Raw genomic sequence first — 25,781 nt, forward strand, 5'->3', positions numbered from 1 at the left:
TGTTGTCATGGATGATTTTTTTTTTAAGTGTTTATGTTTCATCATTTTATTGGTTATTTACTTAATTACGTTTTGCCGTATTCCACTTAGTTCTTGTATTGATTGTTGCTCAGCAGTACCTGCGTTTAAATTGACCATATAATTATAAAAACTGGATTTACAAAAATAAATTTGCTGAACAGAAATGCGCCACTTTTGAAAAAAAATATTGAAAAAACAACACTACAATTACAAAATGTTTTTCCACTTTAGTCTACAAAGTTTATCTACAAAGTTTATCGCACATTTGTAATGGAAACACAGACACTCATTGCCATTTTCAGTTTATTAGTATTTCTGTACAGGACTCACTTTACAATGTTCACTCCTTTGCATTTAGATTCTTCTTTTATTTTTGAGTTCTGTTTTTTGGGGGCATTTGAAATGAGATTCCTTACATTAGTGTTGGCCTTCTCGCCTTGGTTTATTATTTGTTTACGTCCTCTTCAGCTTCTGTCATGTTTGTTGTTCATTTTCTCTTTAAATACTTGTTCACCTTCTCTCACAGCTGCATCTTGTTTCCTAGTAGCCACCTGTTTCTCATCAGTAATCAAGCTCCCGGGCCTCTTTTTCTCTATCATTCCCTTTTGGGTTCTTTTGTTGTCTCCCATGTTTTGGTTTCTCTAGTGGTTCCTCAAATTCTTTTCGTTTCTTTATTAAATGAATTTACTTATTTTTTCTTTTTTTTTTGGTCTGCCTGCCATGTCATATCCCTGCCAGGATGACATCACCTCTGCACCTCCTGGATGACATCAGCTGTGACAGTTTTGGTCTGCCTGCCCACTTCCATGTCAAGATGTTGTGGGTGACAGCTGCTGTGACGACGGCACTTGGAGGAACTGCTGAACCCAAGTGGTTTAAACCCGGGGTCTAGGACTGTTGCTAGGGTCAACACGCTTAATGACTCCAGATTGGAAGCAGTGTCTGTGTTCATGTAGGCGTATGGCTACCTGTGTGTGCAAGGTTGAAGCATTATGCTCTAGTACAAGATGGAGCATTTTCATCATCAGGATGACCTTTGACCCTGTCACTCGCCTCTCTTCAGGCAACTCCACTGTAGCTTCACAGAAAGGAGCAGGCAGAAGAAGTGTTCGTCCTATGATGGTGTACTCATCAGCTGTAAGTGGAGATAAATTTGTTTTTAGAGAAGCCAGATGTTCCCACACTGGTTCCCTCTCATCATGTAGCCTTGACATCTGCCGTTCCAGCGTGTTATCACCTCACGGATGAGTTTCAGGGTCGGTCGGCCCATCTGTTGCTTTTCTTGACCAAGCTTCTCCTTGGCTGTAGCGTTTTATCTGAAGCATGTGACATCTCAATGTAGTGATGGGGAAGAGCCAAGTAAGCCTCCGTGTTCGCAGCTGCTATACTCACTGCCACAGCTTGCTGTACTTTCTTTTTCACTTCTTCCTGCTCTTCCTCATACTTTTTGGCCATGCTTTGTTTGATGGTCTGAAAATGACACCAAATTAAACCAAAAGCAGATCAATACATTTAGATTAAATAAATTGTGTATATTAACTACTACTTTAGATAATTTCCACACAAATATTTCTGGTTCTCAAAACACATGAAGGCTGAAGGAACAATTTCTCAAATTTAAGACTTTTCTTAAGGCCTTAAGAGAGCTCCCTTGTCCTTTGTGATCAATTTTATGTTTTACCAGATCACAAGTTTATACAAATAGGCAATTGGTCAATTGCTGACAGTTGAGCGTCCACATTGCTATCAAATAGATGATGTGATAAAGTGACCAGCAGGGTGAGAATCTTTTTGTTTGTAAGCCAGATTCCACGCTCCCACCCACTTCTCTAACCTGCTTATCTGAAAGGTTCACCTCTAACTTCTTTATGCTGAATAGTGACAAACCTGAGATTCTCTTTGTGGAAACCAAATCTCTGTAATCCAAAACTGACTTTCTTCTTTTTACTTAACGGTTCTTCACTCTCCCCCCTCATCTAACATTAAGAGTCTGAGTATCGTCCTCAGTAGCACTCTACCCTTCACTTCTCACATCAACAATACTCCCTGCTCCCTCCCCTCATCTATGTGATATTAATCGTCCCCCCGACTCCACATCTGCTCTTGTCCGTAGCATTATCACCTCCTGCACTGACTACTGCACCCCTCTTCTTTGGTCTTCCTCATAAATCCTTCCATAAGCTTTGAGTGGTACCGAATTCAGCTGCTCACATCATTATTAAAACCTCTTCTCTCACCACAGTGCCCCGACCTTACTGTTTCCCCGTCATACTGAATACTATTCAAGATTCTCCTGAATGCATTCACCGTGCTCCTCCCTACGTTTCGGGCCTAAATTTCTACTTCCTCCTACAGCCTTAGATCTTCCTCCTCTCTTCATTTTGCTGTTCCCTGTGTTTGCCTTGGCACCGTGGGGAGCAGAGCCTTCCCCTGCTCTCCTCCCAAACTCTGGAAATGTCTCCTTCTGGACATTTGCAACACCAATGCTCTACCTCTGTTCAAATCCAAACTCAAAACCTGCCTAAGATTGCTTATTCACATTCATTACTGTGCACTGTTTTCAATTTGTGTCTTTTGTTGCACTCCTTTTTATCTGTACAGGATCAAGGAGTTTCTTTGAGTCCTCTGAAAAGCGTTTCTAAAAAAAAAGAAAAAAAAGTATTACAGAAGCCGTGACAAATCCCAATAAGGATGAGGATGTAGATAAGGTGCGATCAAATGTGTTGCTGCCGTATGGCAATTAATTCAATTTTACGTTGTTTCATCATCCTGACACACTTTTCCTAATCCAGACTAGACTCCACGATTGGCTGATTTCTATCAGGATTTTGTGCGTCTTATTTTGTTTCTTGTATCAACCTAGCAAACACATCTCATCACTAAGACAGGACTTTCTGTTGACCCTTCCTCACTCCAGAGTAACTCTTGGCAGGAGTTTTTAGTCAAAAATAGGAGCTCTTGGAGCTGTCAATACTATCCGATTCTCAGCAACACTTTAGTCCAAAGCCTGTTCAGGTTCTACGTCCTGATAAAAAAGGCTGGTTCTGTTCTGGGGGTTACTGTGGAACCTCTGGATATTTTGGTACAAAAAAGGATTTTAAATACAATCAAGAAAATTATCATCATGAGACCGTCATAGAAAAACATTTTATCCAATCAGAGGCTTCTTCAAATTTATTGTACTACAGATGCAACTGAACATTGTGAATTCCTCTCCCTTGATCCCAACAGACATGGACTACGTGGAGCAAGAGCCCATCAAGGGATTCACATACCTCAAAGATGTGGCAGGGCATGATGTTGCACAAATTACCTTTTTATTTACTCATATTTAAAAGGTGTTTTTTCAACATTCCAGCTTTCACCTTTATCATACAAGGGATTTTACCAGAAACCAGAGGCAGTCCAGTTGCTTAATCTAGCTTAAGCAACTGATATTATATTTCACCAGCAGATGGGAACACAGAGCAGACGTGCATAAACTGTCAGATGGGGGTGTTTTCTTGCTCTGAGGCACCCTCAGGGAACAAGTGAAACCTGGAACTGTGCGTAAAAACATCACTGGATAGAAACGAAGTGTGTAAGTCTTGTACTTTCCCTTTTTAGCTACTCTAGGTTTGTGACTGTAAACGAATGTTTTTCTTCTAAAAGTGGAACTTTGACATCAACACTTACACATATTTATAATGTGTCCTTACATCATATAGTCATTTAATCGCCACGTTGACCAAGGTATGCATACCGGGTTTCGCCAGACTGTAGGTTAATCTGCTTAGAAGAGACGGCAACACATCAAGGTTGTCAGCCTTTACAAAGGGCTTGTGTGAAATTCAATTGGATGAGATGAGTTGCGACAGTTGATGTAGAGAGAGCTGTTGTGCTGATGAAATGGATTCATTGTGACGGCTGAGGATAATGAGCTTTACTCAATCAGCTTGAGAGGCCTTCCTGCCATTTCTATTGCTACCTTGTTGACTGCTGGGGTTCTGGGGGATGGGGGGGTCTATCAGGGACAGACAGGACACAGGCAGATGTTGTTGGGGTTTGGTCTCTGGAGACCTCACCCCAGTCAGTGGTGTTTGAAACAAACACCTTATCAGCCTCAAATCCAACATCCTCCATAGAGAGAGCACTTTGTTTCAGGGGTTTTTTGGTAAATAAATACATGAGCAACAACAGCAAAAATAAATATCATTTCTAATTATCTGTAAAGACAGCAGGGGCTCTTCATGGTTTATTTCATTCCTCCATCCTATTTCCAAGTTGAGTTTTTAACGAAGTAGAACAAAATCCCACACATGAAAAATGCATTAGACTTATAAATGATGCACAGCAGTGCAAATTATTAAGGAAACAATAGCAAAAAAGGAAAAGATTTGTTTTTTTTTTTGCTGTTCTGTGGGTGATTTTTTATGTATTTAAAAAAAATGCATTTCAACACCAATATGTAGGACACCGACTTTGTTGCTTGGTGTAACAGTCAGCAGCTCGTGGTATGGAGTGGGCGATCAGGATTAGTAGCAAATACAATACCTCTCTGAATCACTTTGCTCTGACAATTTCCTCTGAGAGAAGACAATGTGGCAAATTAAAATTCTATCCAACAAAAATAAAAAGAAGTCCTTGTGTGGGAGGCGTAGCAATAGCCAAACAGTTGGAGCAGTTGGCGTCGACATGGCATGAATCCAAGACAACACCTTACAAAAATGTTCAGACCTTTCTTTTCTTTTTTTTTTTTTGTCTCATTACAGTGACGAATTTTTAAGGATTCTTCCGGGTATGATGCGATAGAACAGAGGTACCCAAACTGTGGGGCGCGCCCCCTAGGGGAGGCGCCGTGCCATTGCAGGGGGGGGGCGGAAGTCGTCTGGGTGAAAAAAACAAAAACAAAACATGAACGCTGTATGCGCTGGGTTTTTTGCCTTAGAATGGCCAACTCTCTGTTATTCCTCTGTCAATTTGATACAGTAGGAGCTTCCGCACTTCCCATATCTGTGTCCTCTGTCACTTTTATCAGCAGTTAAAACTGTTTAATCCGTTGTTAACATGTCGTAACCTGTTTTTCCGAGCCGCCTTTAAACGCAATATTAACGCTGAGACGCTCGCGCTGGGTTTACACCTGTGCGGCAGTGAAGGAGACCTGCTGCTGTTACGCAGAGCTACGCAGGTGTGTTGGAATCATGGCAGCAAACCAGCAAAAGGCAAAGAACTTTTCACAATTTTTCCCCCAAACTAACCGACTGAGTTGAGTAAAGCTGTTGGATGAAGGTAATGTTAGCTAAAAGATAGCTAATATCAGTACAGCACCTTAAGCTTGTTGACAAGTTGCTTGTAGGCTGCTGGTGTTGTCTATGTTCAGCTATGATTCATTTTGCCCCCCAAAAAGTTGATCCCCCACCCCTTGTTCGTCTGGAGCCGGGGCTGAGTATTACAAGGAGTCTCTAAGAACCCATCCCCCACCCCCTTCGCTCACACACATCGTTCAACCAGACAGCTATTTGTAAGCCATAGGGGGGCCCCAGAAATAGTTTGGAAACCACTGGGGGGGGGCCCAGGAGAAAAAGTTTGGGAACCACTGCGATAGAGCATCCAGAAATTGTGTAAAATTGTGAAATTTCCCACCAAAATTTTTGTGCAACTAAGATCTTAAAAATGAGAGACATGTTTGAGTTAAGCCTCTTCTTTATTTCTCCATGTAGAGTTTGATGTCTTCCATCTCTGGAAAATTGCTCAGGTGTTTTCAGACTGGATGACTGTAGCCTATGAACATCTAATTTCAAGGTTTCCTATTGATTTCAAATTGGATTTCTATCTGTGCTTTGGCTGGTTTAAATTGACTCATGAGTATGCAATTTGGTAGCCTCTAATAAATGTTTATCCAGGGTTGTGCTGTATTTAACTCCATCCACCTTCTGATCATTTCTGACCAGCTTTCTGGCTCTTGCAACATTTCTTTTAACTCTGTAGAAACTGTCTTAATTATTATTTTTATGTCATTTTAATTGAAAAGCTGAGGTCGCAGTGACAACAAAATACAAAATACAAAAAGATTAAAAAACATTTTTTGGGGTTTTGTTAATCGGACAACTCAAACGGTTTTAAGGGGACTCAAGGTGATGCTCAACACATGACAAATTGGTCCAGAACAATGAGAAAAAAAAATCTAAAATCTTTTACCTTTCTGCTCATTTCCCATCACTGCCTTGGCTATATTATGTCTGTCTACATAGCATAAAAAATACAGAAAAAGGGAGGTGACTTTGCAGAATTTCTGGTTAGGGACAGTATTATGTACAATTGACTTTTTGTTTTAGCTTTACATCATGTTATAATTTTATTCCCTCATCAGAAATCCTTTAATCTCCCATGGTGACCATTCAGCTGTGCAAGATGCCAGGTTGGACCTATCACCGCCCTTCAGAGTGGCCCTCTCCCTTCAGACTAGCCAGCATCAATTAGCAGCACCTGGTGTAATTGTGCATCTGTTGACCTCGTTATAGGAGCTACTTCTCAGTGAAACACTGGTAAAACGTTGTTAGAAGGTTATAGAGGAGCCATGTTGTGATGACTTCCTGAAGAGCGGAAGTCATCACCGGGACTGTGTCAGTTTCAAGGCGTCAAATTCCTTTTAAGTCATGTTTCATTATACTTAGCATTTTTTTTAACAACTGAAGTAAACGTAGTTACTTCATTGTGTTATAAAATGGCACTATGTCACTGGAAAATGCATACTCGCCCTTATATTAAAGTAGTACCTGTATTTCTTATTGGAACCTCAAAAAAAAAAAAAGCAGAATGAACAAAATGTTGGATCAAGTCTGTATCCTGGTTCAGCCAGGAAGTGATAAAACTCAGATATTCTTGATTGTACCACCTGTGAGTCATTTGTCAAGATTTCAAAGGGTTTAGAGGCATTTTTTTTCTATCATTATTTGACTTTCTTTTGATGTTTCCCGGTGTGTGTGTGTGTGTTTTTTCCTTTTCTCTTTTTTTTTTGCATCACGTTGAAACTATTTTGCATCACTTTAGTTTTCGTGGATCTCTTTTTAGCTTTCTAATCCTTTCACCACTTGTAGATGTTTTTGAAGAAACAGCGGCTCCGTATCGCTTTCCGTACGCACGCAGAGAGGAGCTGATCAAGCAGAGATAAATCCCAATTTTTTTTGTGTTTTGTTGGTGGCGCGTTTGTATTGGTGGGAGGGCACCAAATTTGGCCAGTCACTTCACGGGTTGCCATCCTGCTGGTCCCACCTCTGCTTCTCCATAATGCCTAATGATACATATTTTAGATATTTCTATAAATATATGGGAACAATCAGTGTAAGATAAGGTGTTATTATTTCTGAAAGCGGTTATCTCCCCATGATACGCCTCCTACCTATTGAGCTGTGCGTCGCAATTAATCAAACTTTAATTGAGGAGAAACATTTGAAGGTAATTTAATTCCAACAAAGCCATTCAAGCTGAGATAAACGGAACATCTGCTGAAGGGAAAAATATCGCAAATTAAGAGGCATTTTTTTCTGCTTTATTTACTGCTGCTGCTTTGAAAGCATTGTATTTGCTCACAGTGGTAATAGAAGACAATTACCCTCTATGCATCCTGCCTGCCTCCACAAAGAAGAAGCAGTGCAGGAGCAACGGTCCATCCCTCATGCCATGGAGGTTATCCGTTGTTTTCCGCATTTTCCTTTTTTGAATGTGCACAATGTGATAATGAGAGCAGAGGAAATGGGGGGAGGTGAAGAGCTGGATATACATAAAATATGGGCTGCGAGGCTAATGAATCCACTTGTCGTGTTTCCGCCGTGCATCACGCTGACTCATATTGCTTTATTATGGATGAGTAAGCATGTTGTGAATGTGTTTTGATGTTTTGTTTTTTTTTTCTTTGGCGTGCCCTGCGTGATGGACTGCGGCGCGGGTGTTATCGCCGCACCGTGCAGGGGAGGACTCGGAGGGGGAACAAGTCAAGGAAATGAAATTAGTGGAAAGCCATAAATATCTTGTAACATTGTTGATGGTGCCGCACGATTTTTTTTTTTTTCTTTTTGGCCCAATGCTAAATGAATTCCCATAATGTCTGTGGTGAAATGAAAACCCTATTCAGTCAGGGATATTAAATCATTTATGCTCACAGTTTCTATTAAAGCCCGGTCTGGCCACTCAAGCAGGGAGGAGGCTTAATGGAAAGAGACAGTAAGGTTAGCAGTGAGGAGGAAAGGGAGCATACGGGTGGGGTGGGAGGAAAAAAAATCTTTAGAGATGTTTTTCAAATTAAATAAAATCCATTGAGTTTTATGAAAAATTGAAAACCATTAATGTGATTAAAACTGAAATTAGGTTAAGTTCTGTTTATGCTGTGCTCCGTGTGAGCACCTGTTTGTGTGCAGAGCTCTTTGCATGCACTGGAAATCAGCATGGGCCAGAACTTTTCTCTGTGCAGCGGAGAACTGGGCTGGAAAACACAAAGCGCAAGGTCTCAGACAAGACCAGGAAACACAAATTGGAAAAACAAAATAAAAATTATATTTTGTTAGTGAGTTGAACTGGACAAAAGAAAATGCACATCTGCACTGAAGGCACATCTGTCACATTTACAGAAATGTCTTCATTTTCATTATTTGAGACCTTCGTCACATGATGCAAGTGCAACAGAGCAAAGTCTCAGGGTGAGCTTTTTGATATGTTGTCACCTTACAGTCACAGACGTCTTTTGCATCCATCCCACTTTACTCTGATACCCCCAAATAATCCCAATGTCAGCATAAATGTGAATAATTCTGCAAAGGCCTCAGAGGTTTGTTTTACAACATCAGGGAGTCGGGAACATAGCAGATGGTTTTGAAGAAGTTTAAAGTAAGATTAGATGATCAAACAATGTCCTTACTTTGAACATCCCACTGATCATTTTATCACCTGAAAATGGAATTGCCACATTCCACGGTGGCATTTTTTCCCTCCTTCTTACTTCTTATTGTAAGAAACGTTTAACTGAAGTCCTAAAAGGGGTGCGGGTTTCAATGTTTTTATCTTTTTTAATCTTTTTTTTTCAAAATCTCTTTCTCTTTCTCACTGTTTATTTAATGTCACATGCTGTTTTTATTTTAACTATGTAAAGCACTTTGAAATGCCTTGCTGCTGAAATGTGCCTTACAAATAAAATTTGATTGATTGATTAAAAAAATATTACCTGAACGGCAAAAATGCAAATCTACTAATAGATGACCGTCTACTCACAGACTAGGCAAAGTGACATTAATCACAAAGGAGACGAAGAAAGCCAGTGTTAGAATATAGCTCTAAGAAGACCAATTTATCCACAAGCAATGGCTAGCATCACAGCAAACCTTTAAAAAAATGATCTGATTGAATCAAATCAGATCAAAATGTAACTTTCTCCAGCAGGAACAGGGAAGTGATTGAAAGATAATGGGAGAATGGATGGAGCTATAGATGCAATAAAGGCAATCATGGATTTAAAAATATTATGTAATAATGGTTCTCTTGAATCAAGGATCAGAGTATGAACGGCCGCCACAATTTTCAGATATTTCAATCAGTCAATAAAGTTTATTTGTGTAGTATGTTTCAGCAACATGGCAGTTCAAAGTGCTTTACATCAGAAAGTAGAATAACAAGTCATAAAAACAACATACAGTCAACAACTGAGAAACCAGTGGCAAACGTTACATTTTGACGAGTGCCGTCATCAATACGCATCGAATATGTTGGCTAATGTTCCAATTTTACAAATTTTATTTGTAAAAAATTTTAAAAGTATGTCTGGTTTTTCCTATTTTTGCATATTGGCTTCATCCAACAGCCAGTCTAAGTTAGGTTTAAGGGCGTATTGACGGTTTTCTGTCTGGTTTGTTTCTGTGTCGCCTCGTGATGAACTAGTGATGTGTGTCCATGGCGTGTCGTTGCCTCTCGCCCAATGGCAACTCGAGATAGACAACTCTGGCCTTATCGACTCTATCAACTTCATAATTATGCATCACTTTTTGTTGGTATATCGCATCAAATCCATATCAAGCATATTTAACTTTGTGGCTGGAAGGTGAAGAAAGAACAAAGGCAAGGCGCTGTACTGCACAAGTCGGCTGAGCAGAGTGTTTTCACCTCTTCATCTATTTTTCTTGCTGCTCTGTCGTTGCCTTCTGAATAGCCAAATTCCAGCATCACCTGCAGCATCAACTGACTGAAATCATTCTGTCTTTCTCTTTCATTTTTGTACTTTTTTTTCCTTCTCCAGAATTGCCAAAACTGTACATCTGTTAAAAAAAAAACAAAAAAAAACACACAGACGACACCTCCAGCACCTACCCCCCTCACGTTCTTTAGAGGAAGCCTGGAAAGACAGCTGTTGTCAGAGGATGGCAACCCACAACAAAAACATTTACTCTGGGAGAAAGCGGGGGAATAATTACTTGTGTGTCGCTGGAAATGAAACAGTTGAACAGATTAGAGCGCCTCCTCCAGCGCCCATTAATCAAACACACTGGAATTAACTTTCAATTGACTTTCCCACCCTTCCACGTAAAAAAAAAGATGCCATGCCTGAGAAATGGCATGAGCAGGCAATCTCTAGTTCAAACACAGTTTCTTGCGGTTGTTTTCGTTTATGCAAATGAGCTCCACATTTCTGCTTTTGTTATTGTCATTAGGGAGGATTCTTTTTAAGCTTATTGTTGACTTCCGACACATGAGACATGGCGTTCGACCCGACAACGAGGACTCACACTGTGTTTGAGCTAATATTCAGAAATGGATGTGTTCATGGCTAGCTAGTAGTGTAATTAGAGCTAAAAAGTAATGTTTAAGATGTGTTCTTTACAAAGAAAAAGAACCAGTGAAGCTAAATTAATAGGTAACAATTTTCATTATTTCCTGTCAGGATTTAAATTTTAATAGGTTGGATATTACTTATTCATGTGAGAGTCGGCTAGCTAATAGCTAACAAGCTAATAGCTAATCTCAGAGGATCAGAAAGAAGAGAACCGGAAGAGGGTTGATGCCGTTTTAAAAATCCCTCCAGTCTCAAAACTATCAGAGCGATTAATATGAATGCTTATTTATGAACCTTTTATTTGTTGTCACGTTTGTTTTGTGTGGTTATTTACCCAGAAACTGATGAGAAATGGAGGTAGGAGCAAGTGTGTTGGCAATTATGTAAAATACAACCTGAAAACAAAATATGTTAAACATTTTCAGTCAAAGTAACTGAGCAAAAGCAAAAATACTGTAGAGATTATTTTGTGGTTGACTACTCCTTAATATTTTAGTAGGAAGTCGCTCTGAATAGAAACGCTTTGCATGTTCCGTCCTCAGTGTGCCAGCCTGCGTGTTTCTAACCAGGAAGTATTTGGTCCAGCACTCTGTTCATTACACACGTGGGAACGGATAAAACCTCTTTTAAAAACTTTACCAATGCTGAACATTTGTGTACTATATGTCAGAGCTGCTGAACGAAAAGATCACTGGTATGAAAAGAAAAAATAATCAAAAATAATCTGTGAGTCCAGCTACTCATAACTTTAAACCAAACCCAACCAAGTGGTTTGCCCATTGACATTTGTTTCCTTGCCAGATATGCCTTGTATCCTTTTAACGCCACGATGCTTTTCGTTGTTCCCTATTGGAACAACGTCCTGGGTTGTGAGTTGTGTATTATGTTTTTACCAAACCAAAGTAACCTCAGGATAAATTCGGGGTAAAATCCAGTCAGTCACACGCTCGAAAACAGCAGACCCTCCCTCAGTCTGAAATAGCACGGGTTCTTCCCCTTCTTTTCCAAAAGAGCCAGTAGCCAACATCTGAGCCAATGCTCTAATTGCAGACTAACAGCAGCAGGTTCTTAGCCACTATTCAGTCTGCACAGACATTTACACACACACACGCACACACACAGGCCAACGTGCTTTCAGGTGCAAATTAGTGCCAGCACACAAATGCAAATTATATTAAAATTCGCTCTCTATAAAACTTTATTTCCCTCAGGTTGCCTGATAGCTGCAAAAGTGAATCGCCCCACGGAATACACACCAAGAAAAGGCTAAATATTTTATACAATGTAATTTTGTCTGTTTTATGCCTAATTATAATTCTTTTCAAATGCACAGTGTGCTTACTAATTTGGGGCGCTTCATAAAACCTACAGCAAAGGCTTACCCACACTCCTGTTCGCATACAAAAACAAAAAAAAAACCCTGCTGACAGTGTTTCCTTTACAAAAAAAAAAGACAAAGTCTTGCTGGCACTGGCAGCGGGGATCAAAGCGCTCAGATGGCCGGACTGGAATTTACTTTTGGTGCAGAATAACATGCTGGCCTTGTTAACTCAATGCTACTGCCTGAAAACCGGCGGCGTGGAATCCAATCCACAATCTGCTGTGGACAAAGACGCTTCCGTCCATCACTGCCAGAGAATACGAGGCGCTGCGGTGGGAATGAATGGGCTCCAGATATAACCGTTCTGCCATTTGCCTGGACATGAAAAAGAATTTAAAAAAACTGGAGGGCCAGGAGCAAGACAACATCAAAGCCGCCTATCTCGCCCCTCCTGTTGAAGCTCCCTCGTGCATGATTGTAATTAAAGATAGAGACGAACACAAGCAGCATGTCTCCCAGAGAAAATAATTATGTGGCTCTGCCAGTGAAGAGGTTATGTGGGAGGTGTAGTGAGGAGGAGGAAGAGGAGGAAGGAGTGTGTGAAGCTGCACAGTAGTTAAGGTGTGTGAGAGAGAGCCACGGGGGGACTGCAGCGACTGAGGTCGAAGAGGTTGCACGGGATTGTGGGTCACCACTGTTCTCTGCTCAACAAAAGAAAACACACACACACAAATGGAAACACTCACAATCCCTGATGGCTGATTAGAAGGCAGAACAATGGGAAAAGATAGAGTAAAAGAGGTTATGGGTTACTCTTTGTCCAACATAGGGTCTTTTACCCTCCCTTCCCTTTTGAGACCCCACGCTTCAGGGAGAGGTAGGAGGAAACTAATATGCTCATGCTGCAGAAAATCAAGAACCCACGTATTTGAATCATCTAAGATTAGAACTGTCAATGTGGAGAAATCTTTGACGTCGCTCCAACATGACATAATATGCTGAGCTGATTCCATGTGCTTCCGGCTGGGATTTGCCATTGATATTTTTGCAGCGTAACAAGATTGTGAGTCATGACCAAGCATAATGAATGTGAGGCCAGAATCTGATGTGCGACAAGTGATCATTGATCCTCCTAGCCTGGGTCTGACCGTCGGTCAATTTTCCTAAAACAGATACAGGAATTTTTCATTGTCCCTGAGGGGGTTTTCACACCTGATCTTCCGGAAGATTCGGTCCAGCTGGTGCGGTTTGCTTTCACATTGCACTGTGTCAAACGAAACAAACCCTTTGACCACAAGTGAGAGGGTGAGCAGATTTTTCAAAGAATATTGAAGGAAACGACGTGAGAACCTCTGAAGAAGACATTGAGCGTGATTTCCTTCTTCACAAATGTAAAGAAAAATGGAGTAGTCATATTTTAGCTGTTGTAGGATTTCTATTTTGTCTTTGGTAAAAGACCACAAGCCATTTCTTCCTCTAGCAGCAGAGTTGCACGTTTGTTTTGGTTGTTCCTACCTGAAATGCTGTACAGTCCACTTCCTGTTTTTGGAGCGGTCTCTTGTATGCTTGAGTTCACTTCAGTCGAACCAAAACCTAGGTGGACCAGAGTTCAAACTTCCCCAAGCGAACCGGACTTTCTAGACAAACAAAATAGCTTGATTAAATTGAACTAAAAAAGGGCTGGTGTGAATGCAACTTGAATAACACAAAACTGTGTTTGACAATTAAAAGTCGAAAGGAATTTCATAAAGACATCAACAAACGTCCAAATTTGATTGAAAGGCTGACGGAGTTGATTAAATGGGTTAACTAAGACTGATGTACAAGCTCTTTGTCTTGGTCAAACAATATTTTTCTGGGCTAAATAAAGACAAACACTGAGCAATCTTTTATTGGCTTAAAATGTTTCCAAGGATCACCGGTGTTTGTAGGGAATAAGCTAAGCTTTTAATATTACAAGATGGAAAGAGACGCAAGACACAAAGCGTTTAACAATAAGCTTTCCCTTCATTTCAAATGTGAACCGTTCTGGATGTTCAATGTGAACTTCTGTGAAAACAATGCATAAGTAGTAAATAAACTTGGCTAAATACTAGCTAACCAATGCAACCCCACTTTAAAAAAACAAACATAAATTGATGGTGAGGTGGTGGGTGGTACAAGTACCAATTTATCATCTGCCAAGGGCTATATTAATTGGCGCCAGCTGTAAACGTGGATGTTAGATGACCCTAAATTACTGAGGTGAGCTATCTTCATACATAACATTATTATCTCTGAATGTACCTGAATGTAAATTTTGTTTTTCCAAACTTTTCAGTTTTTGTGTTCAGAAAGTTTAACGATCAATAATTATGTGGTGATAAAAGTCACTGTGGTCTGAAATGTTCACTTTTTTTCTTTTTTTTTTTTTTTTACATAAAACCATTTCTACTGTATTTTTGTGTTAACAAAATATTGTTAGGGGCTGCACAGTGGCGCAGTTGGTAGAGCTGTTGCCTTGCAGCAAGAAGGTTCTAGGTTCAATTCCCGGCCCCGGTCTTTCTGCATGTAGTTTGCATGTTCTCCCTGTGCATGCGTGGGTTTTCTCCGGGTACTCAGGCCTGAGGCTCCGGTACTCCGGCTTCCTCCCACAGTCCAAAAACATGACTGTTAGGTTAATTGGTCTGTCTAAATTGTCCCTAGGTGTGAGTGTGTGTGTGCATGGTTGTGTGTCCTGTGTGTCTCTGTGTTGCCCTGCGACAGACTGGCGACCTGTCCAGGGTGACCCCGCCACTCGCCCGGAACGTTAGCTGGAGATGGGCACCAGCAACCCTTCCGACCCCCACTGAGGGACAAGGGCATTAGAAAATGGATGGATGGATGAAATATTGTTAGCTAACTTATAGCAGGTGGCGTAATGAATGAGAAGAGTCAGAATCACTGTATCAATCGGCAGACTAATTGTTTTTGCAAGCAGCCAGATGTCTTATTGCTTTTCAAATGATCACTTCTAAAAAAAATGATCATCGCTTTGCATCAAAATGGTCTCAAATGGAAGAAAATACCAGATAAGCACACTGAATAATTTACTTTTTGGATAATCAGTAACATCAGTGTGAGATTTTAAATTCGTGACATTCTGTCAAACGCTTCACCAGCAAGTGCAATTAAGGAAAATTTGCGAGCAAAACAAATCTTTCCCGACACTCTGAGGAAAAATAAACCTGCTGGAACTAAACAAGACAAGACTAGTTAAAAGAGGTAAAGGGAAAAAAATAGATTCTAAAAATTGTTAAAAGTAAAACAAATTATAAAACAAAAATTAAGTTTATGAAAAAAAGAAAAAAGCTTGAAAGCTTTTTCTTGTAATTATATCTTCTCTTGTATGCACCCAATTCACACCAAGTAGAATCAGCGCTTTAAAAAAAAAAAAAGAAATAAAACAAACACAAAATGTTACCTGATTGCCTTTGGACACACCAAGCCTCTGAAGCATCAGCCCATCCATGGGGAACGAGTGGGAGAGAGTGACGGAGGGAAACTTTAGAGGAAGCTCTGAGCTGAATTCCAAAAGGTTAACCCTTCCAATTTTCTGTAGATGGAGACAGAATCTTTTAAATCAGCACAGGACAAACGCACATAAGCTGCCGGACCAAAAGCAACTTGACAGGACAAAAGGGAAGGCTGATGGTGGAAGGAGGAGGCAGCTGCGCTACTCTCTTTCTCTGCTCTATCAGTCATTCTGGGGCTTTAGAAGTTAAAAGGTTTGCACTGCTGCTGTGGTCGGTGAAAAATGTTCAAGGTGGGGCGAGGTCACATGGACACACTCACACTTAAGAGGCAATACGTGACCAAACAAGGTGAAAAAAAAACAAATAAAAAAATACATACTACATGCAGAAAATGTTAAACGTCTTGCCAGTGGATGTGTGATGCTCCTACAAAACCAAAACATTGAAGGTAACACGGCAGAATAATTCGGATGTCCCAATCAGAGTCACTTAAGAAAAAGCCATTACGCTCAGTCTGATGATAATAAAGTTTCTAAAATCAACCTCATGTACATGCTTTAAAAACTCAGTGCCTTTACAGCGCAGTAAAATAAAATGCTATGTTTAATCAGAATTACAACTCGCTCTCCAGTGATTCTTTGGCTGCAGCAGTCTCTCCTAATCTTCCTTTTCTTTATAGTTTATCCCCAGATGGAGTTTCTGCAAGTCATCCTCAATATGCTGCTCCAACAAGAAAGCTACTTTTAAAGTTTGGACCGCAAGCCACCTGAAATGTGTAATGAACTGAGACAACTTAGAAATGCTTCAATTTTTAAATGAATCAGCAGTATTGTGCAAGAGAACAAGTTTAGTAAAAATAGCAAAGTTCCAATAACAAAACTATAGTCATAGTTTAATATAGTCCATTAAAGGTGAACTCCTGATCTGACTCACTGTTAGATTTTTCTACTGATCCAAGAACTGTTTCACTTTTCCACAAATTCACTGTGACGAGATTTTTCCACTTAGTACGGGAACTACAACTGGTAAACACCTTCACATAATATCTAAACTACTCCAGTAAACAGCTTTGGCTGCATTTCTTTGTATTAAATGAATAAACCGAAATGTTGAGCTGATCTTGCTTCTGCACGCGCTTCACGACGGTAGCAGAATTCTTTTGTCAGTCCATCAATAACCGTTTTTCTGACTATGATACCCCCCATTGTTTCAGCCTGCAGCTGAGGGGATGTTTACATGTTATGAAATATAAATCAGTCTGCAAACAAGTTGGCGGTGTCAGCACGGCAATAGATTTTGTTTGAAAAACAGTCCGCGGCTGCTGCACTCTGGGACTTAAAACAATCATCTCTCCGACCTAATGACTGGGTAATATGGACGGGCCATTTATCTTTGATTAGTTTTTTTTTGAGGCAGGAATTCATTCCCCCGACTCCCTGTTTCATTATTCTTTCTAATTACCTGCACCGATTTGCCCATCTAGCACTGCTACGCTGGCATGACATAATTGCTTCTGCTATAAATCAGGAAGCATTTGCCGTCATCTCGAGAGCTCCAGCTCTAATACAGCGAATTTTCTGAGAGTCCAGGCTCGTGTACATATTGAAAAATCAAGTCATTAATCCTGACATTTTGATATTTGATGTTATTAGTTTCCAGCTGAGATCGTGTGTGTGTGTGTGTTATTCTTGCAGTGCGATCGCTGTTCACTTGCTAACATACAAAGACAATGAATGCTTCTATTCTCTCTGAGTCTCTCAGTCATTTAAAGGGTCAACAATCACCTTGGCATACTTTGAGTTAAAAAAAAAACAACTATGCACACTTTGTTGGGTTTTCACTGGAGAATACAACAAGCAGCAAAGCACTTTAAAACTTTGCTGGTTGTTGTATTGTGCTTGGCAAAAGCTATTAGTTCCCTTGAATCTTCCACAATTTTGTTACTAAAGCAGCCTTCGACGTATTTTATTGAGCTTTTTGTGTCTGTGTAAACTCCTAAAGTTATGCATTTATATTCAACACCTTTTCATTCTGATGCAGCGTGAAAAACTGTTGCAATCAGTTGTGTTCACGGGGCCTTTGTGTGCAATTTCACTTCAGAATAAATGCACTTTATTTTTGCCAATGCTTTCAGATGTTTGTTATAGAACATTAGACAACAGATAACTTGAGGTGGACAGTGGAGCAGACAGGTCAGCAATACAGTTTGTATTAGTTTAAAGTGAGGTCAGGTTAAAAACTACAAAGAAACTCACATCTACTAGCAACTTTTAATGGAGAACAACACAATTCTGGCTATCGTGGAAATCATGGATATATACATATATAATTTCAGTATTCAGTTTTAGCTTTATAAAAGCCCGATATAGTTCCAGTTAGTTATAGTTTCTTCGCCCCCATTAATTATAGTTTTTATTTATTTCAGTTAACAAAAAATCTTAGCTCACTTTCAGTTTTCGTCATCTCGTTTGAGTTAAGTATAATACTCTTGCTGGATACAAATGCACGCTGTGCTGTTACGGCTTTTGCAATTATTATTATTTAAAGACATGGAAACCATGTGAGCTCTACCTCCCACCTTGCTACTTTGTATATGTGGGAAGCTACAATTTAATCTGAAAGAATGAAACAAAGATTCGAGGTGCATGGATACTTCAGTGAGGTACGGTATCTTAGATACAGCCGGACTCCTCTGCACAGGTTGAAAGAGCGCACCATGTGTTAATGAGGCCCTGGCTTTAATAAACACACTGCTGCCATCTGGAGCGTTGGCTCATCTCCGCTGTGCAAAAAATTAAAAAGTAAAAAAATAAAATAAACTCACACCCCTGAAAACGCTGGAATACGCTCGCCTGCAGCCCGCAGCCACACATTCCTTTCCTCGGGGTTATCATTCTAATTTAGTTAAGGCATTAGGCAAATCAACATCTCCCACAGCAGCACAGCAGTGGGGAGAAGTAGCTGGAGGTGGAATGTGAATGAGCTAAGTTAAGGCAGACAGAACTGGGGCTTCGCTGTTAGCCTCAGGGTCAAAGTGATAATGCATGAACTTAGCCGTGGCAGCCAGGCGGGCAGCACTGCATTAGCGGCCAACAAGTGTCCTGGTGTGGCCCGCTCTCCACCGACACGGAGACGGCAGGGTCTGCTCCGTGTCGGCCGACCGAGAAGAAAACAAGCGTTGTTTGCTGCATTAAATCAGAACCCGTGTTCCTGCCGCATCACGCTTGTCTCACTTGTTTTCCTCGTTTTTTTGCAGTGACCTTGGTGCAGTTTGTGGTGAATGAGATTGTTTTGCAGAAGCATTATGCTTATTAGGCACTCGGAATACAAACGGAGGACATTTTTTCTCCCTCTTTGGGAAATACAATTTGTATTTTTAACAACCTTTTGTGTACTGTGAGACTTGCATAATTTATCCCGTTTTTGTTTGTTTGTTTGTTTGTTTTTTTTCCTTTTTCCCTCAGATCTAAGTATTGCTACCCAGCTTCCATCACCTTACAGCAACGACTGAGAAATATGAATGCAAAAGGCAGTTTTGACTCTCAGTTGACTGTTTCTGGTGTTCAAAGGATCACGCAGGAGTGGGAAAAGGACGAAAATCATGGAGGCATAAACACGACCGTCAGGGGCTAAAACCCTTAAGCATCAAGATTTCACTGAGAAAAGGCAGACATCTGAATGTTTTTATGAACATATGAAAGGATCAGGATCTCTTGACTGAGCAGATTTATGGATCTGTAATGGACACTGGTGTACTCGTTAAGAGTTGGCTAGACATGTATTTTTAACTTTAAAACAGACAGAAAATCATTTAAACACTTTTTTAAAGTATGGCAAAGAACTTAACATATCTATAAACAATGACATCAGTTCATTTCTTTTGGTAGCTATGTATTTTAGATATATAACCGCATAATATAATAAAAAAGCTTCTTTTTTTCTGTATGCTTCTGCTTTCAACATATTTTAAATTTTTTGTTCAGTCTTCATTGGGCCATATTGTGAAATATTAAATTACAGTAAGATCCTGTGTCATAATCTGAGGTTGTGTTGGGTTTTTCGTAGCCCGGTCATTGTCTTCCTATGCCATTCAGCTCGATTCTAATCTCCCTTCACTGGGCTTTCTCCCATTGACTTGGATTTGTCCGGTAGAATTTCCATCAGGCCAATCAACAATCAACTGTTTTAGAATTGTAGTCAAAAACAACGACGGCGGAGGAAATGAATGAAGCCACGTGGTCTGTGTTGACCACGCTTCCAAACATTGGATTAACATGAATTTACACATGTCACAAATAACAGTTAGTGATTGGGGTGCACCGGTCACGCAGGGTCAGAGCACATAAGCCAAGAGAGGCGGCTTCGGTCCTCGACATGGGAGTCACGAGTTTGATTCCTGTGCCGTTGACCGTTGTCACATTTCTTCCCCCTCTCTCACAGACCACTTTTCTGTCAATTCCCTGTTGAATAAACGCCAAAAGAGCCAAAAAAAAAAAAATTCAAATCCTTAAAAACTGAAAGCCCAGAGCCTTTGTACAAAGCCAAACATAGAAAAAGTGGCTGGTTTTTACCAGACTAGATTTTCTGTTTGTACTTTTATTCATGCTCACTCTATTATTATTAGCTTATTTATTATTAGTTTGCATTGTTGTGTTCAGGTTAGCTGATTCTTGCTCTTCCTTAGATCAGTTTTTTTTTTATTTCGTTATTGTTTATTTTCTTCTCAGCTCCTTTCATGTTCATTAGTCTCCTTCCCTCAAAGTGCCTCCCTTGTTTTTGTCAAGTAATCACGCTCCCATCATCTGGCTCCCCATTTTCTGTCACACGCTGCCGGATTCTCCTGTTTGTTCCTGGGTTCCCTGCCTGTTACTTGGTTACTTGTCCTCCTCACCATTTTGCATGTATTTTCGTTAAAAAGACTTTAACTATTATCATGTGAAATAAGGTGGCCCAAATTGCATCTATTTACCACTTTGTGCCTTAATTTAATCTTCCACAACGCTTTATTGTAACATTGCAGTTGTAACTTTGCCTCACATGCTATCCTGGGTTTGTTTGTGGTAGCATTACGTCACGCATCGCATCCGCTGTAAATAAAGCTACAGCACTTCCTGTTTATGTTGGTTTATGATTGATTTCATCACCAGGTACAACCAAATGGAGGGTTTTCTTTCCTTTTGTAAACTTTGTTTATTCTCTTTAACGCAGCCTTTTGAGTTGTACTGTTATTTAGTGGTTGTTTTGCAGGCCATTTTGTTGTGTAGATGAGTTTGTGAGTTAGAGTAATCTTAATTCTGTTTGTGTGTGTGTGCGTGCGCGCGCGCGCGCGAGTGTGTGTGTAAAACCAGTAATATTCTGGTGTTTAAGGTGGCAGAAAACCAATATGACTCCATTCTAGTAGATGGCGGTAATGTACATCGAAACATTGCTTTGCAACCGTCATAAAAAAAAAAGAAGAAAAAGAAAACCACGACGTCGGAAAATAAAAACCACCTGGAAGAACTTGAACTGTCTGCTGACGCTGTTGACTTATCACAGTCCTTGACTCTTCACATCATGGCTCAAACAGTGTCTGCATCCGAGTCCAACACCAACCATCGCATCTCGTGACGTCCCGCTGATGGATAGTATTTACTGAAGTCAAGGTGAGTATGAATTGATGCGTGGTTAGTGCGAAATGGCAGGTGTTTATTAAATGCATATCGTGAGAAGCAAATTTACCTGTAGCCATAGGAAGGCCATGTCCTTTCTCGGTCACCTGTTTTCTTACTCTGGATTGTTTGACTTGCTAAAGAACATCCTCAGAGAACACCATAAACATCTTGACTGCTCAAAACTCATCATTGTTCTGCTGATTCTCAGACTCCAGCATTGAAATATAGTAACTCAACAGCAACTCTCCAGTGCCTAGATTGCTTTTGAACCTATTCAATGAACATCAGCCTTTCCGATACAACTATCCACAGCTGAAGATCAGTCTTTTCTTTTGTGTTGTGTTTGTGCAGTTTAGACGGATGTGTTTAGTTTGTGTGTGTGTTAAATATGGTGATTGACCCGTGTTAATTGAGTCACAGCTCTTAATCTGTGTTCCCTTTGAGGCGATATTACACTTTACACAGTCCATGACATGAATTGTTTAGGTGGTTTCTTGATTACCCACTTTAAATAGTTCTAGAAAGTTTATAGAAGCAATTGTTTACTCAGACAGAAGCCCAGTGCATTTTTTTTACAGGAGCAGAGAACATCTTGAGTCTTTGTTGAATAATCCTGATCTACATCAAGACACAAATGCTCATTAAAAGTGGTAAGTGAATTATGTTCATGGAAAACAAGGACAATTTTGAGAACAATTTTTGAGTTAATCACAATCAATATCAAAATGTCTAGTTTTTTGTTTTAAACATTCAGCAATCTTGCAGGAAACTTTGAGGCTTAAATATTAACAATGGATTGGATTGACGAAGACCATCACATTTGCCAACCCTGATGTTGAATAATATAACTTGGATCTGAGTTGTTCTGAACGCAGTATACTTTTTTAAATGACAGTTTTTTTTAATTATATAATTTCATTGTTAGAACCTAGAATAAATATTAAGTGGTAGAGCAGGCGCCCCATATGACCGAGAGACCTTTGCTGAATGTCTTCCCCTTTTCTCTGCCTGCCCATTTCCTGTCTAGTCAATACAGGCCAAAAAAAAATCTTAAGTTACGTACAAATGGACTGAATACAGAAAAAAAACAATAAAGGTTTGATTAGATGTTTAATATTGTATATATTCTATTAAAGGTAAAGCAAATGAAGAATCAGCTGAGAACCTTTATTATGGTAGTCTTGCCATCCTATGAACTATGTAGTTTTTAACCCTCCAGGCAAGAACTATCCAGTCTTCTGCTCACCTACATTTAATTCAGTTCAGTTTATTTATATAGTGTCACATCACATCATCTCAAGGCACGTCACAAAAAATGTCGAATCAATCCAGTCATATGTGCATTCCAATAGATCCTAGGCATCAAACAGTGAAGTCAAGTTGAATTTATTCTTCAAATTGGTCACGTTTTCTGGAGGAGCACTTAGTTTTGTTGACTTTGCAGCAGTCCCTTATACTGATCATGCACGTAGTGACTGGGAGAAGAAAAACTCCTGTGCAACAGGAAGAAACCTGCAGCGGAACCAGAACGTGGGTCAGTGTGAATGGTGATCTCCTATGGCTGCCTCAGGGTTTGAGAAGACGAGGCATACACACAGGAAGAAGCAGAAGTACTAAACCAAGAGTGCTTTCTACGTCAGAGAAATGTTGGAGTAGTTGAAGGCAGCAGTAGCTCCTTCAGCGACTTCATCCAGGAGAGAAACTCAACTTAACAGATAAGTCCAGAGCTGGTTTTAAAGGCCAGATGATGGAAGCGAACACATACAGTTCGTCGCAACAAAAGCCCAGCCAAAAGCTTTGTGTAGAAGAGAGACGAGGTTAAACACTGAAGTACAGGGCCAAGTGGATCTTCTGTAGAATGAGAATGCTAAATTGCTGGCAGCAATCGCTCAGCTGATGGCGCCCTCCAGGAGGGTGTCACTGCTAAAGAGAGCATCAAACCAGGTGCAGCTTCTATGGAGAATAATCATTTAAAAAAATTATATGAGGTTAAACATTGAAATGCAAAACTGGAAAGACGAAGGAGAATGTAAGGGAGCAAGGAGAAGTGGTCACTTTGTCCTCTGGCAGCATAATTGCAGAGGCAATTCAGTAAAATGTAAAGCACTCCAACTATAGGCTTTATCGAAAAGGAAAGTTTTCTCCCTCGTCTGAACACAGACGGTGTCTGTCTGATGGACTTCAAGAGAGGAGGAAGCTCTGCTCTGACTCCTGTTCTACTTTGAGAAATTCTAGCAACCAGCAAACACCTTGAACCCGAGGTTGTACCAACGGTTTAATTAGATACACACTGTCGACCACTGGGGCGATTGTAGACCTCCTGGTTTTCACGTTGGAAAATCCAACTTCTAAGCACAGATTATGCACTGTTACATCCTGTTGTTTCTGCCTCCCAATTCCATCTGGCCTCAATCCCAAACAACCGGGGCTGTTAGTCATGCATAATTTTCCTCTGCAGAGTATATGTCTCTAGGTTTGTGCCAGACCTTTGTACTTCTGCTGATGGCCTGTCTCGCCACTTGTGTTTGGTGTTGATTTCCTGTCCCTGGGTAGCATGAGGTATGAGCCTAGCTTTCGCACGGATTCTCTTCGGTCGGTTGCTCTAAATGAATCTGACAATCGATGCTTGTTTTGTGCATAAACAAGGTGACGCTTTTTAACAAGCTTTAAAAAATTAATACGCTCGCTTTGCAGAACACGCATACTTCCTGGTTGGTGTCAGTTTCTTGTATAAGAGTAGAATACGCATTGCAGTTTTCCCGCACGCATCATGCAAAGGAAATATCAGCAGAGTGACTGGTTGTAAATTCCTGTACCGCACAGGTCAGTAGAGATGGTTGTTTACCTTAAGACCTGCACATCTGTACATCAAAGCTGGGTTATGTAACTTTTGTTCAAATATATATATATATTTTTTACATATTTGTTAAAACTGTCACCATTTGTGAAAAAAATCAAGCTCCTCCTGGTGCTACTATTGACATCTGAAGAAATCCAGTGCTCCCAGTCAAAAACAACCAGTCAGAGACGGGAGGAGGGTCTTAGCGCTGTGCATCAAAATTGTGCACGCGCAGCTTAATGGAACAACTTACCTTTCTAAGAAAAGTGCTATCCACTATCATCAGTGGCCATGCTGGCATTACTGAGCATTCAAGACAGGCTCTGTTGACAGGGAGAAGCTGTAGCATAGCAGAAATCGAGGGGGAGGCTGTCAGCTTGTACATGAGCATGATTGACAGCGCTAAGGCCCTCCTCCTGGCTCCAATTGGATGACTCTAACCAAGCTGTGTATTTCTCTAGTCAGGACTTTTTTTTCCCCCTGTCTCATACTTTACTGTCAGGACAGTTTTACAAAAAAATTTTTGTTTTTAAACATATATTTTTTTAAAGTTACATACCACAGCTTTAACTTGGGTGTTTGGCGGCAGAAAAAACAAACAAAATGACCATGACCTACCCTGGCAAAAACTTTCAATTAAGCTCACAACCCAGCATTAAGTGCAGCAGCATTAATAAAGTTTTGTTGGGCATTTACCTTGTTCCATGCCTTCCCAAAAAACCAAGGAATTGACTGAATAACGGAACAAATTTTGCTTCGTCCCCATATTTGCAGCTTTCTATTAATTTCTTTTTTCCGTGTTCTTTTTTAAATGCCGTCGTTGCGCTGTGTGAGAAGCTCTTTTGAAATCACGCTACAGAAACAATTGTGACCGTCTGCGTTCAGAATGAGCAAACAACTCCCAGCATGTTCTGTGAACACAGACAGATGACCGGGCGGATCGTTTCTGGCGCTCGCAAGAGGGCCACATCCACATATTTCTGTCTGGTCTGTGTCCTCCCACTCAATATGTCCAAGTGGGCAACACCGCAGAGTGGGACGGCTGAAAGTGCGGCAAGCCACTGACCCAGGTTAATGTGATTAAAACGCTCTTCGGTGCCAGCGTCGGCAGTCGCAGAGGCACGCCGGGTGCTGAATGCTGAAAACAGAGCAGAAATCCTCAGAGAGTCTTACAAAGCAGCGTTGGGTGGGGAGGGGCGGTGTGTGTCCCTGTTGTGTGTGTGTGTGTGTCTGTCTGTAGCTGCTGTATAAGCAGCTGTGCTGAGGCCAGATCTGAGGCTGCAGAGGAAGCTGTAACTGTGATTTCCCCACAGTCTGTTTCTGCAAACCCTGAATAAAATTCAGCACCTTTTTGTTAAATAAAAAAAAAAAAAAAGGTGCTGCAGAAATTCTAATTATAGACTCTGCATATACAAAACAGATGATTTTGAATATGCTAGTGGAAGACAAAGCTGGAAATCACCATTTCTGGCCCGGAAGTTAAGGTGATCTGTTACAGGAAGAAAGCGACAGAGCCATCACACAAAGGTGAAAAGGACATTCACTGATTGTTTTCTTTTTTTTTGTATTTTATTCCCCAAAATGCATATTGGATGTCAGAGGCTTTTTGAAACCAGCATTAGCACCTCTGGCTGCAGGTCCCTGTGATGATGCTGAGTAA

At 40.5% G+C, this 25,781-nt stretch overlaps 1 long non-coding RNA gene across 1 annotated transcript; it reads right to left on the reverse strand.

Annotated features, from left to right (window-relative positions):
• Positions 1 to 15: 15 nt before the first annotated feature.
• LOC145552758 (uncharacterized) lies at positions 16 to 19,810 on the reverse strand. Its single transcript, XR_014088850.1, has 2 exons — positions 13,650 to 19,810; positions 16 to 1,491 (listed from the first exon to the last, which is right to left on the reverse strand). It is a non-coding gene; the product is annotated as an uncharacterized LOC145552758 (long non-coding RNA).
• Positions 19,811 to 25,781: the final 5,971 nt, after the last annotated feature.

Source organism: Poecilia reticulata, chromosome 9 (genome assembly GCF_904066995.2).
Source record: "Poecilia reticulata chromosome 9, P_reticulata-male-v2, whole genome shotgun sequence".
Lineage (NCBI taxonomy): Eukaryota > Metazoa > Chordata > Actinopteri > Cyprinodontiformes > Poeciliidae > Poecilia > Poecilia reticulata.